Raw genomic sequence first — 12655 nt, 5'->3', positions numbered from 1 at the left:
CACAATTCGACACGTAGTTACTACACGTACTTTGCATGTTTTTCAAAAGCAATCGGTAAAGTATTTTAATTTAACTATAAAGTGTAAAGGACATAAATCCATTTCTAAAGGCGGGAATAAAAATGTGTTTTTAAATTCTTATTCTTTATACTGGTTAATGGGAAATTAAGAAATCAATTGAAAATTAAATATATTATTATATATAGTAGTTAAGATAATGGGACAACAAATTATGTTTCTCCTGTAACAGCTTTATCGTCACAATAAATGAATAAGGTTATTATACAATCTAAGACCCTTGATTCCCCAAAACAAGATTTAAAATGTCCAATGGTATAATGTAAAATTAAATACATTAAAGAAGATTAAAATATATTTAAAAAGTATATTAAAACAATAGTCGCAAAGATTTAGCCAAAAGTTATTATTAATAGGACTGGGTTAAGATCTAAAAATACATAGTCTTAACTCTGCGCATGTTCATATGCATGTGCATATACCAGTCCCAAATACAGGAATCTCGTTTTCGGATTCATGCCTTACATCTTATTGTAAAAGATTTAATAATCGATGCTTGATTTATAAAAGATAAAAAGTTGGACTATTTAAGACCGTCACTACTGTAAGCATGTAGCAAAAAGTGTGTATATTTGATATTTGAACTATTTCGCGAAATATTATCGTAACCGAGATCGAAACCAGCAAGGCGTGTTGACAATTTCCATATAAATATATAAAGATGGCTGTTTATGATCGATTTTTAGTTAGATAATTTTTGTTTAATTCATTAACATCATTTTGACAAGAGCTTTCAATAGTGTATAAGTCTGATTATGGTTGATGACTGTATAAGACCTCTAGATAGCATTTGTGTCGTTGGTTTATTGCTTCATTGAAATGTACTCCACATTTTTTTCAAGGTTTTAATGAATAAATGATATGTTGATATATTCGACAATCCTTTTAGCTATCCTTTTTTTTTAAATTTATTATGAATATGTAAGATATCTCTCAATCCATTACATATACACGACAACGCTATGTAATTTTTTTTTATCAAACTGCTGTACTTGTGCATTGAAAACTGACATGAATGTCGGGCTGTGTTTAAATCAAATAATGGAGTATAATTATTAAAGAAAAATAAAGAAATACTTCATTTTTAGATTTAATAAATACCATTTTAAAATATATAACTAAACATTTGTTTCAAGAGTTGAAATTTCTTTAATGAGATTAAACCGATCGTTTATCAGATCATAAAATTAAATAGCACCAAGTAAAAAAACAAAAAATGTAGAATTGACTGAGCACTCTAGAGCTTAATTGGTTACAAGTGTCAATATACAGCGACAAGTAGCTCAAAATATTTAAAGTTCAAGTTTTACAATGACAAACTAAACAAAAGTGTGTTGCACTCAATATGTTTAAAAGATTTATACTTATGGGATTTCCCGTATACATTGATTTGTTTGAGAGTTTAAACTTTTGAATGTTCCATTTTATAATAAGTTGCACAAGTGCATAACATGCATGAGAAAATATCTTCAAATGATTCTGAAATGATCGATTGGTAGTTGGTTTTGATAGTATCCGAAATTACATACCAATATGTAAAAGTAAACAGTACTTAATATTAAAAACTTTTTTTTTTTATTATTTGAAAAAAGACGTGATGCTATTCCAACATAAAACCGGATCTTTGGATTTTAGTGTCTAAACATAACGGTTTATAAATCTCACATTTGTTTTTCGAATTCATTATTGGAATAATAAAGTGAAAGTATACTTAATTATATTATGATAATATTAGTTCGATTTGTTTTGAGTTTGTAATTGAAAATAAATTGCTAAATTATTCACATTTACAGTAAATGGAACTTTATAGTCCCTTGGCATTGAAGTACATAAACAGATATTGATGACGAGACCAAATAAACAATAACCACAACATACATGTACAAGATAATACACTGAAGGCTGGTTACTAACGTAATAATGACGAGACATCGAATTGTTGAACGGGAAAAAACGGAATTTTATTTGAATACAGGTATACATAAAGAAAGACATTACTGATCCTTTTTTATAACCCCAGCCTTGATACTTAATAAACAAGAATGTGTCCACAGTACACTGATGCCCCACTCGCACTATCATTTTCTCTGTTAAGTGGACCGTGAATTTGGCATTTAAATTAGAATGATCTTATCAAAGGGAACATGTATACTAAGTTTCAAGTTGATTGGACTTCAACTTCATCAAAAACTACCTTGACCAAAAACTTTAACCTGAAGCGGGATAGACGGACGAACGAACGGACGGACGGACGGACGGACGAACAGACGAACGGACTCACAGACCAGAAAACATGATGCCCCTCTACTATCGTAGGTGGGGCATAAAAACACTTTACGCCCATATGAGTCAACGGCTTACAATATGAAAATAAGCAGTTTTAGATGTGGTATGATTGCAAATAAGACAACTCTCAACAAAAGACCAAATGACACAGAAATTAACAACTATAAGTCATCGTACAGATTTAAACAATGTGTAAAGCCCATACCGCATAGAAAGTTTTAAAATTAATGTTAAAAAAAAACTAACGGCCTGATTAAATGATTTAAGGAGTAAAAGCAAAACACTGATCGGTTCAAATTTAGAATAAAAGGTGTGACATGTCTCCGTTTATGCCCGCGTCACACTGTCCCGATTTCTCTATACGATGGACACCCGAATGCGAAAATTGTAAGTTCGTACGAAGTTGGTCCCGATCTCGTTCAAATACCAAAAAATTACCGAGGCAAGTACGATGAGTAACAAAGTCTATACTATGGTGCCGAAATTATATACGAGAGCAAAAGATGGACATACGAAGGTTAACCGAAGACGGGTATTTAAGCTTCAGATCTCAGCCGAAGCCTTTAGATGGATCACGAAGGCTACACGATGGATTACGATGAATGTACGATGACAAATAATAGTTAAATACATGTACGTACATAATACAAGTATACAAACGATCTAAAATGCGTTTTGCCTGTTTTGAAATTTTTTATGTTACGAACAGAATTTCGACAACATATCGTTTCTGTACAAGTCTGCCATGCATGGTGGGAAATCGATCTTTTTGTCTAATTCTTATAAAACTTAAAGTTAGTTTATTATCCCCTCGCCTACTAAATGTAAGTTGCGTGTAGATAAAATTGTTATGCGCATATTGTACACTCTAGAACCAAAATGCTCAAAACTTGGTAGGTATTACTCGTTAAGAATATCTTAAGCGATATTAACTGTAAAGTTCAAAGGTCAAGGTCACAGTGGCAGTTGTATAACAAGGCAATATAACTCTTGTGGACACTCTAAAACCAATATGCTTCAAAAGATTTTAACCACATTTGGTGTATTTTTCAATTTGTAATGATCTGACATTTTTTTACGTTCAAGGCCAAAGGTCAAGATCATGCAGATGGACTTGTTTTTCTCCTTGAAATAGCATAATTCACAGGAAATTGGTTGTTCATTTTTTTACCTGCTGGTTCTAAAGACAATATTTAAGGTATTTCCAGTTACTGCATTTTTTGGTTGATTTCTGAAAAAATAGTTTATGTATCAAATATGCATATTCAATTTACCATTTTCTGCATGTGTCATATACAAATATAGTGTCCATATTTGTCCCCAATATGTTACATACGAGGGGATGCTACGCTCGGCATTGCCTTGTTTGAAATGCAAAATGTGTGTACTAGTCTGGATATTCACCCATGATTATGCCCATGTTTACTGGTCTATCTTTAAGGTAGGATAATGGGTTCGTTGATCCCTTTTATTCAAAAAGAGCTCTTTCCAGGAGAATATCATAATAATATAGACAAAAGGAAGGATGTGGGGAAAGCAACAAATGCGGCAAAATATGACATATACAAAACAAAATTGTTATAGAGTAACCATTTGTGTAAAAACAACTCAGACAATACATAAAAAAATCAGAATAATGAAGAAAAAGATGGTTTCCCCATATACGTGTACCTGCAGTGTTGGTGTATGAGGCGCGTTTATAATTTTCATTATGTTACTTGATATAAAAAATTGACAAAAAATAATATTTGACTTGTAAAAGTAAATCCTTAGCCTGTATTAGCTGCTCATCTTGTTCCATGAATTAATAGAAACAACGCTGTCGTTCTCTTGTTCTCATAGAATCATATGATATGAGCTCCATGTTTTGTGAACGTTTTTCTTAACTGTCGTATTAGACTGACCAGTGCATATCGCGCATGGCACTTTAAAAGTATTTTAGCACGAAAATTAACTTACATTTTGCTGGATTTATTGCCGTCGTAATTCCATCTTGTCGTCTTCGTACTTTTATTCGATGGCAACACGACGGGATTACGAGGTCTTCACGAAGTCGTGTTGCCATCGTAAGAACTTCGGGTAGCTTCTTGATTCATTCGTGTAGACATCGTAATGTCAAAACTGCCCGATGGAAAGGATGAAAACACGAACGCAATACGATGTTCAAAGATGCATTCCCGGTGACATTACGATGGTGAGGATGGTGATACGAACTCAATACGAACCCCCAACATCGGACACACCTTCGGGGATTTTTTCACATGTTAAAAAAATTAGAACCCTTCCCGAAGTTGTCCCCGAAGGCTAGAAAAAGTGACCGATGGTTCTACGATGGTTAAAGATGGCACTACGAATAGCCCGATCAGTCCCGATTTTGAAAATTTCCATAATCTTGTTGCCATCGGCGTAAAAATCGGGACAGTGTGACGCGGGCATAAGACTTATACAAACACGAACGCGAATACGAAAGTTTTATTTTGTTCGGTTCCCATAAACCAATGTAGTTATAAACTCTAGTGAGCTTTTTAAAGAATAAATTAAGTAACATTTACATTAAAGCACAGAAAGTGCTAATATATATTTAAGCAGCAATTATCATTTCAAATAAAATTGAGAATGGAAATGGGGAATTTGTCAAAGAGACAACAACCCGACCAAAATAAAAAAACACAACAGCAGAAGGTCACCAACAGGTCTTCAATGTAGCGAGAAAGCATAGATACAGCACAGGCATATTTAAAAACATGCAAATCGCTTCTTAACTACATAGTTTAAAAACATGCCAAAACTAAAGCAAAACTAAAATTGAAGCACTTCTAGAAATTTAGCACATATTAAAAAAACATTTAAAAAAAAAAACCCACATGCACTACTTTATGAGTTTCAATGATCTTAAAGAACAAAATTAAGTGTCCTTCCTTGCTTTTTCTAAAAAAATCAGTATAAAAATGCTATGCCAGAGGTCAGAAATCTGAATTGCTCAAATTTAATGTATGGAATATAGTTAGCTTACTCAGCTTGTTCAAATGAGTTCCAACACGTTTCCAAATATTAAGTTCAGATCATGTCTTCCTGTATATTTAACCAATATGAGTATCAAAATGTGGCTTATAATCAATGTCGATGCTAATACGTTTGACATTTGCCTCACACGAAAGATCAGCAGTCTGAATACGTATGCATATAAGAAAACTAGATGTGGTATGATTGCCTATGAGACCACTACTCACAAGAGACCAAATGACACTATAGCCTTCAAAAAAAAAAGTCCATAAAGCATAGTCAGCTATTAAAAAAAAAAGGTAGTAGTCCATTAAAATGAATTTGGTTGATCTACTTGTCTCAAAATATATCTTGTTTCACCCTTATAGAATAGCAAATTTGGCACAAACCGATTTTATCGTGTTAAAGTTTATAATTATATAATGCTGATTTCACACGTAATTCGAAATCGATTCGCATTAAATAATTCGAATTAGTTAAATTCGCATTCGAAACGTTTTACGTCCTAACGTCAATTCTAATTCGAATTGAAATGCGTGTCGAATTCGCTTTACTGTCCAAACGACGTTAACTGCTAATTCGTATTCTAATATGACGTCCTTATTACGCTTTGTAAACAAAGCCGTGTTCTAATGAGCACAAAATATGTTTGACACATGCGCACGAACTTAATGTTTATATTATCGTTATTTCCATCGTTATCCTTTAAAATATATACATTAAAGCAGCTAACATAAAAAATTATTATATTTTTTTATGAAACAACATATATTTACCCTGCGCGTAGCTTTTAACCTTATCAAATATGAAATGCAATGCACAGACTCATCGAGGAGGAAACGGGAATAGCCAAACATTTTTACTGTAATTTCGCACGCTTCGACCTATAAAAATACTGTATTTGTCCTATTAGAATCGAAATAATTCCTTCATGTCATGCTCTATGCTCATTTTAACATGGGTAGGCATTATATTTGACCACATTTTACACCTCGCTAACGCTCAGTGTAAAATATCGACAAATATAATGCCTACCCATGTTAAAATGAGCATAGAACATGACATGAAGGAATTATTTCTTAATTAACGAAAACGAAGTTCTAATGCAAAATTATGCACAACTCGAAAAAAAAAATCGTTTGTTTGTTGATATCGAGGTTATCATCGTCCAATGTGTACTCAACACGAGCTACACGACAAGCAACACGACGGATGATATGTGCGGAGTAGGATCTGCTTATCATGCCGGATATTCACGAGTTGGTGTTGCTCCGTCATTTATTTTCTACTTAGTGGTTTGTTTGGAGTTGTTTGTCTATTTGACGTTTTTAGTTTTTACTCATAGTTCTGCCGATCTATCTTTGACTATTAAACAAATATCATATATTATTGTCTCTTTGGTATCTTTGGCTTTGTTAGTTCGTCAAACCTCAAATAAGAATACACTTAACCCAGACATATATCGATCTTAATAATGATAGATAGACAACTGAGATTTCAATTATTTTGATCTCACAATCATTAAAATCACTTATATGAAGAATTTCAAATGACAGACATTTCAGACATTGATTTAAAATATGAATCAAATATTTAATAATATCCTGAAATGAAAACCATGCGTGTATCAACCATAACGATGTCCGTTTCATTGCTAAAAAAATAGAGGAAGATGTGGTATGATTGCCAATGAGACAACTCTCCACAAGAGACCAAAATGACACAGAAATTAAAAACTATAAAGACCATTGCTAATGAGACATCTTGTTCATTTTATCTAGGTATGAACTAAATTAGACACTTTTCAATATACAATAAACTATTGAATCTGTAATAACTTTCAATTTGAAATTGATTTCAGTCATTAGGAAAATGGTATGCCCTTTAATTAAAAGGAAAATCTATAAAAGAAATCTTTGCTTTAATTGAACTGCATGTCACATAATTTGTTTATAGTCCATGTAGTCGTTATGTCTAAAGATTCGTTTTTAATGTAGTCCTATATGTCTAAACGCGGTTTGTGGTACTATAGTTTTCAGTCAAAAAATATTATCCGGTAGATGAGGTTAACCTGTTGTGAATTGGATTTAATCGATAAATCAGCACTTGTTACCGGATGATATTGTGTTTTTAATTTAATTAACAAAAAAGGATATACCATCTGTCAATAACCTTTAGTCGACAGTGTCCTTGTATTTATGTATTCTGAAATATGAAGAGTGAGAGTAATAATCAGAGTTGCACGAGTTACTACTCCTGTCTGGAAAATTAACCCCATAACCTTTCAAAAATAAAATCCGTTAAACTGGCAGTTATACTTACCCCGATTCAAAGGAACATTTACTGTCAAATTCAAATCATGTTCTCCGATTTGACTAAAATTCTCATATTTGATTTACAACCTACTAAAATGTATATCCAAATTATAAAAAGTCTTAATTAAACAATAATGAAAGAACCCCCTTTTTTCCAAACATCACCATTGCCAAACTTATTAAACTGTCTAATTATTTTAGCTATATATTAACATGAATTTGAAAAAAGATATATATAATTTTGATACTCAACAGAGACTTACATTAACCAAAGGATCAACTATTGTATTTTGGTATAATCTTCAAATACGAAAACAGCAATTTATCTGATATGAGTGGATACGTTTTCAATTGACCAACCTCTAATAATAACTCTGCCGGATTGAAAAACTCGGTGTCTTAGGCCGTGTTCACACCAAAAGCCATGTACAGTAAACATGTTTACATTTAGTTTACCGTAATGCACACTGGTTTCACATTACTTTTGTTCACATCTATACACCTTGTTTAGCTACCTGTACATAAGATTTGTTCACACTTGTAAACTATGTGTCATTTAAATGTTCATTACGTAGAACCGAATGCATTTTTTTCGGACAGTTTTTCTTGCAGTTTGGGAACAACCGTTTGACTTTAAAAAGAGGGGGGTTCCTTGCTAAATATTTTGATCCCCAATTTGATAAAAAAAAAAAAAATATTCCGGTCATACAGAGGATTTAAAAAAATCGGAATCCCATACATTATAGTGTTAAATATTGTAAAATAAATAAAATTTGATTGCTAGCATCGAAAAAAACTGAATAAAAACGTTTGCGCGGAAAAAAATCTGACTCAACCCCCTTTTTTAAGTCAGGTGGTTGCTCCTTTATGAAAGCCATTTTGAGATATTAGGGATCACTACATTTTTATCTTTTCTGTTTGTTTCAAATGGTATTTCTTCTCCAAGGAGTATTTGGTAAAGGAATAGGGTAACGTTTTTTTTTATTTTACGTGTTATTTAGCGGATCTGAGATACTAGACAAATATATCATTTACCTCACACTTTTGTTAGTCATGCATTTATGCGTGAATCGTTGTTTGAGTAAAGACGCAGTAGCGAATATTTCTGTGTACGTCAAGTCGATTCGGGAAGACCTTTTCAAATGAATTAGGTAGCAACTATTTTTTATTTTTTTTTATTTGGGAAAAGGGGGGCGCAGGCTATATATTTTTTTCAGGCCAATTTTGGTTACAAGTCGAAATCAATTTTAGCATTATATATATAGTGGCAGCTGAGAGTGAAACAATTAATTTTTTTTCAGGGCCAAAAACGGAAAACGAAACATTTTTTCCCCCAAAAAACAACCATAGCCCACCACCCCAACCCCCTGCCTTTATGTTTTATACTCAACTATAATAGCCCCCCCCCGAAAATCAATTGGTTGCTGCCTTATGGGTTCGGCAATGATGCTGCTTTGTGAGTCTTGATCAGGGGTTAATAAAGTACGTTAAATTTTTCTAATAAAAAAAAACTGTAAAATTTAGACAACTGTTTCTGTAAAGAACTATACTAATTATTATCAAAAATATCAATTTACTCAAAAATAGATTCTCCTTAAATATATACACGGTAAAACAAATGTCCTAAATGCCTAGTTTTGTGTACACTTAACCTACACAAGGCCTACATTGACTTTCGACTGTGTGTAGATAAAACATGATTTAAACTACATGTAAACATTGAGTTTTATCAATGGGAACGCGATTGTGTTTAGTTTACGTGTGAGTTACACCAACACAACACCGAATTTAGGTCAATGTGAACACGGCCTTAAATTTAATCCCTTTCAGAGAAACTAACATTGTCGGGGAGGGGTATGAGTTTGATATGTTTTTCAAATGTAAATAAAACGTTTATTTGAAAACAAATTGAATATCAAACATAAAATTATAATGATATATTTAAGTTCTACATGCTGTTGAATGATTACCGGTCGCAATATTCAGTATGTTACACAAATACCAATATTACGAACGAGAACGTACATGTAGTACAGGAACCAGGATGTCTTTGCTGCTGCTGGATACTCTAAGTAGATATAGGAAGATGTGGTGTTAGTGTCAATGAGACAACTCTCCATACAAATAACCATTCATAAAAGTAAACTGTTATAGGTCAATGCACGGCCATCAACACAAAAGTGCCTGGGGTACCTTCCACTGAAATTGCCCCCTTTAGTATTATTAGTAACATTTTCATTGATTTAGTGGGATTGTATTTGCTGATCTACCGCTCATATATGAACTAAATAATTAAAATGTTATTAATTTAACAATTTCAATTCCTAACTGATTAGAATAATGGACATTTTCAAGGTTTTTTAAGGTTCAATTGAACCTTAAATCTATATATAAAAAAAAATCTGTTTTGCTGGAAATTCCTGTCACAATATTCAACTTCGTTAAAGGTTGTTATCTAATAGATTCATTTTGACTGCAACAGAATACACTGCAGATATAATAATTTCCGATTATCGAATTGATTAAAATCTATTGGTTTCAATATTCATTATCAAATTAAATGTCCATGGTTCAAGACAGTCATGGAAATTTATGTAATCGCTTTAAAATTGAGTTTACTTTTTCAAAATACGAAGTTTGTTGTAGGAAAATATCAAACGCGTAAGGAATCCTTCCGAGTAGATAAAAATAAGGAAATAAATTCAACCGATCTCAAAGTTATAGGGAGTATGTCTAAAAGTCAATGTGCAACATTTTGTGTGAAAAACAGTGATACCTGTTGTATGATAACTTATGTAACATTGAGCGGAGAGTGTAAACTGGAACCTTCTGGATGCTGTCATACGGAATTTAGCAGCATTACTGGTTCAGAACTTCTACATACCAGTCGTAAATTTAGCGGTAAGTCAAGCAAGTGCTTTATTATCTTTTGTCAGCCGGGAAACTGTTCTTAGTGACATAAATAAAGAAATCCCTTGACTTATTCTCATTCATGCATGCTTTACCCATGGGAAATCCTTTTAATTCTACGCGCGAAGCAACTACAAATGACAAATCATACCAGTTATAATCTTTTATTTACTACAACAAAATCTCGACATTTTGGGGTATGTGACTGAAGAAGTATTAGTATATCTACAGTATAGACTTGATTTACAGTATTCGTATTGTCATCTGATGAAGTCCCTCAGTGAGTACGTGGACAGATTTCTCTACATGCTATTTTTTTCTTGATGTCTTTCTATCTGACTTTTACCGTGAGGATTTCAGAGTAGAGCAGAAAGCGCTATAATCCCCTATGAAATGTTATTGATTGTCTTGATTTGTATCAGGGCGTATGTTTAATTTGCTACTTGTTATCTCCTAAGTTTCTAAAGAAAGTGTGGAGACATATATATAAGGGTTATGTCTGTCTCCGTGTTTATAATTGAACCTTCTTTGTTCGTTTCATTACACCTTTTGCAATTGTGTGGTTATATAAAAATCAGTTGGTCAGTCCACTGCCACATGGTATCTGCAACTCATCCTTAGGTCTTGAACTTGAAATCTTCCCCAGCTGTCAAAAGCTGTGATATTTACCAGCCCACCACAATCCCCCTTGGACATGCAAAAGATTTGTTTTCGTCAAATAAGCCTTTGATTTATGTAGGTTATCACGTTTAGTTGAGTTGCATTTAGATGTAAATTTGCATTACTGTCTAGCGTTAGGAAAGAAGTAGTATCATATTTTCCGGCTTTAGGTTGACCTTGCGTGTTCAAGACAGGTGAAGTCAATTTTAAGCGCTGTAAATTGGCTGTAAGGTTATACTGCATAATTTCAATTTATTTATGAACGACATCATTGTGTGTTTTTGCAATATGAATTTTGAAACACATTGAAATATGCTCTTAAAAATAATTTGGGAAGACTTTAAAATTTTATATTTTTTTGGTTAAATGACGGTGGGCATGGATACTTCAAACAAGCTCCGTTCGAAGATGCTACCATTTGATTTGGGATTGCGTTACAATTCTATCAGGAATTATAGGATCAAACTATCAATTAATACATTACATGCTCATGAGTTTGGAAGCTCGTATGACGATATGAAACGATACTTAATAAGCTGATAAAGTCAGGAAATTGACAAGGTCAAAACGGCAGGTACGTTCCAAACGGTGTTGTTCCTTTGTCGTCTAATGATTCTCCTATTCAGGAAAGATCTTTTAACAAGTACATTAATACAGAACCGGTGAAATAAGAATACTTTTCATTCTATTGCAAGGGCTGTATTTTAACTGCAGACATACTTGACAGATTCAAGCTATGTTGAACAAATAAAAGTTATACCAGGGTAGGAAAGATCTCTACCAGTCGACGAGCGAACCAGATGTGTACCATTTTGTAATCCAAACAAGCGTTCCGAGTCACGCTGTCGAAAGCAGGCCAATAGTGATATACTACCCTGTTCCGAAATTTGTAAAGCTCAATTATACTCAGTCTGGGTTTTATTGCTATTTCTGTACAGAGAACTTGTTACATTTCCACTCGAACTTTTGGTATATGCAATAGACGTCAGTCGAAAACTCAAAACAGAGCTGTGTGGTCCGAAAGAAAAATCCACACGCTACCATAACAATCTGAACAAGTTCCGGGTTAAATTAGCCACTTGTAAAGATTCCAGCAAGGTCTGGATTCTTCTTTGAGAAGCATAAACTAACTCTCACGTCTTTATGTCTTCTCTCCAAACCAAAGTCTGGATGAATGCACATATTGCCAAGTCGGTTATCGGATCGACTCGACAGTTTGTTTGGAAAGATAGCAATTTTGGTCTTGAACCGGTTTTATTTGAAGGTCAAATATCATTTGACTTCCTTCATGATTTGATGTGCACATGCAAAGGAAAATCTGTTTAAAGCACAGGCACTTGTTTCTGTCAATATGGGGTTTACTATCAATACCAGTATAAAAAAAACACAAGGTAGCTAACGGG

Source organism: Mytilus trossulus, chromosome 2 (assembly GCF_036588685.1).
Source record: "Mytilus trossulus isolate FHL-02 chromosome 2, PNRI_Mtr1.1.1.hap1, whole genome shotgun sequence".
NCBI lineage: Eukaryota > Metazoa > Mollusca > Bivalvia > Mytilida > Mytilidae > Mytilus > Mytilus trossulus.
Note: the sequence above shows the minus strand (reverse complement) of the source record.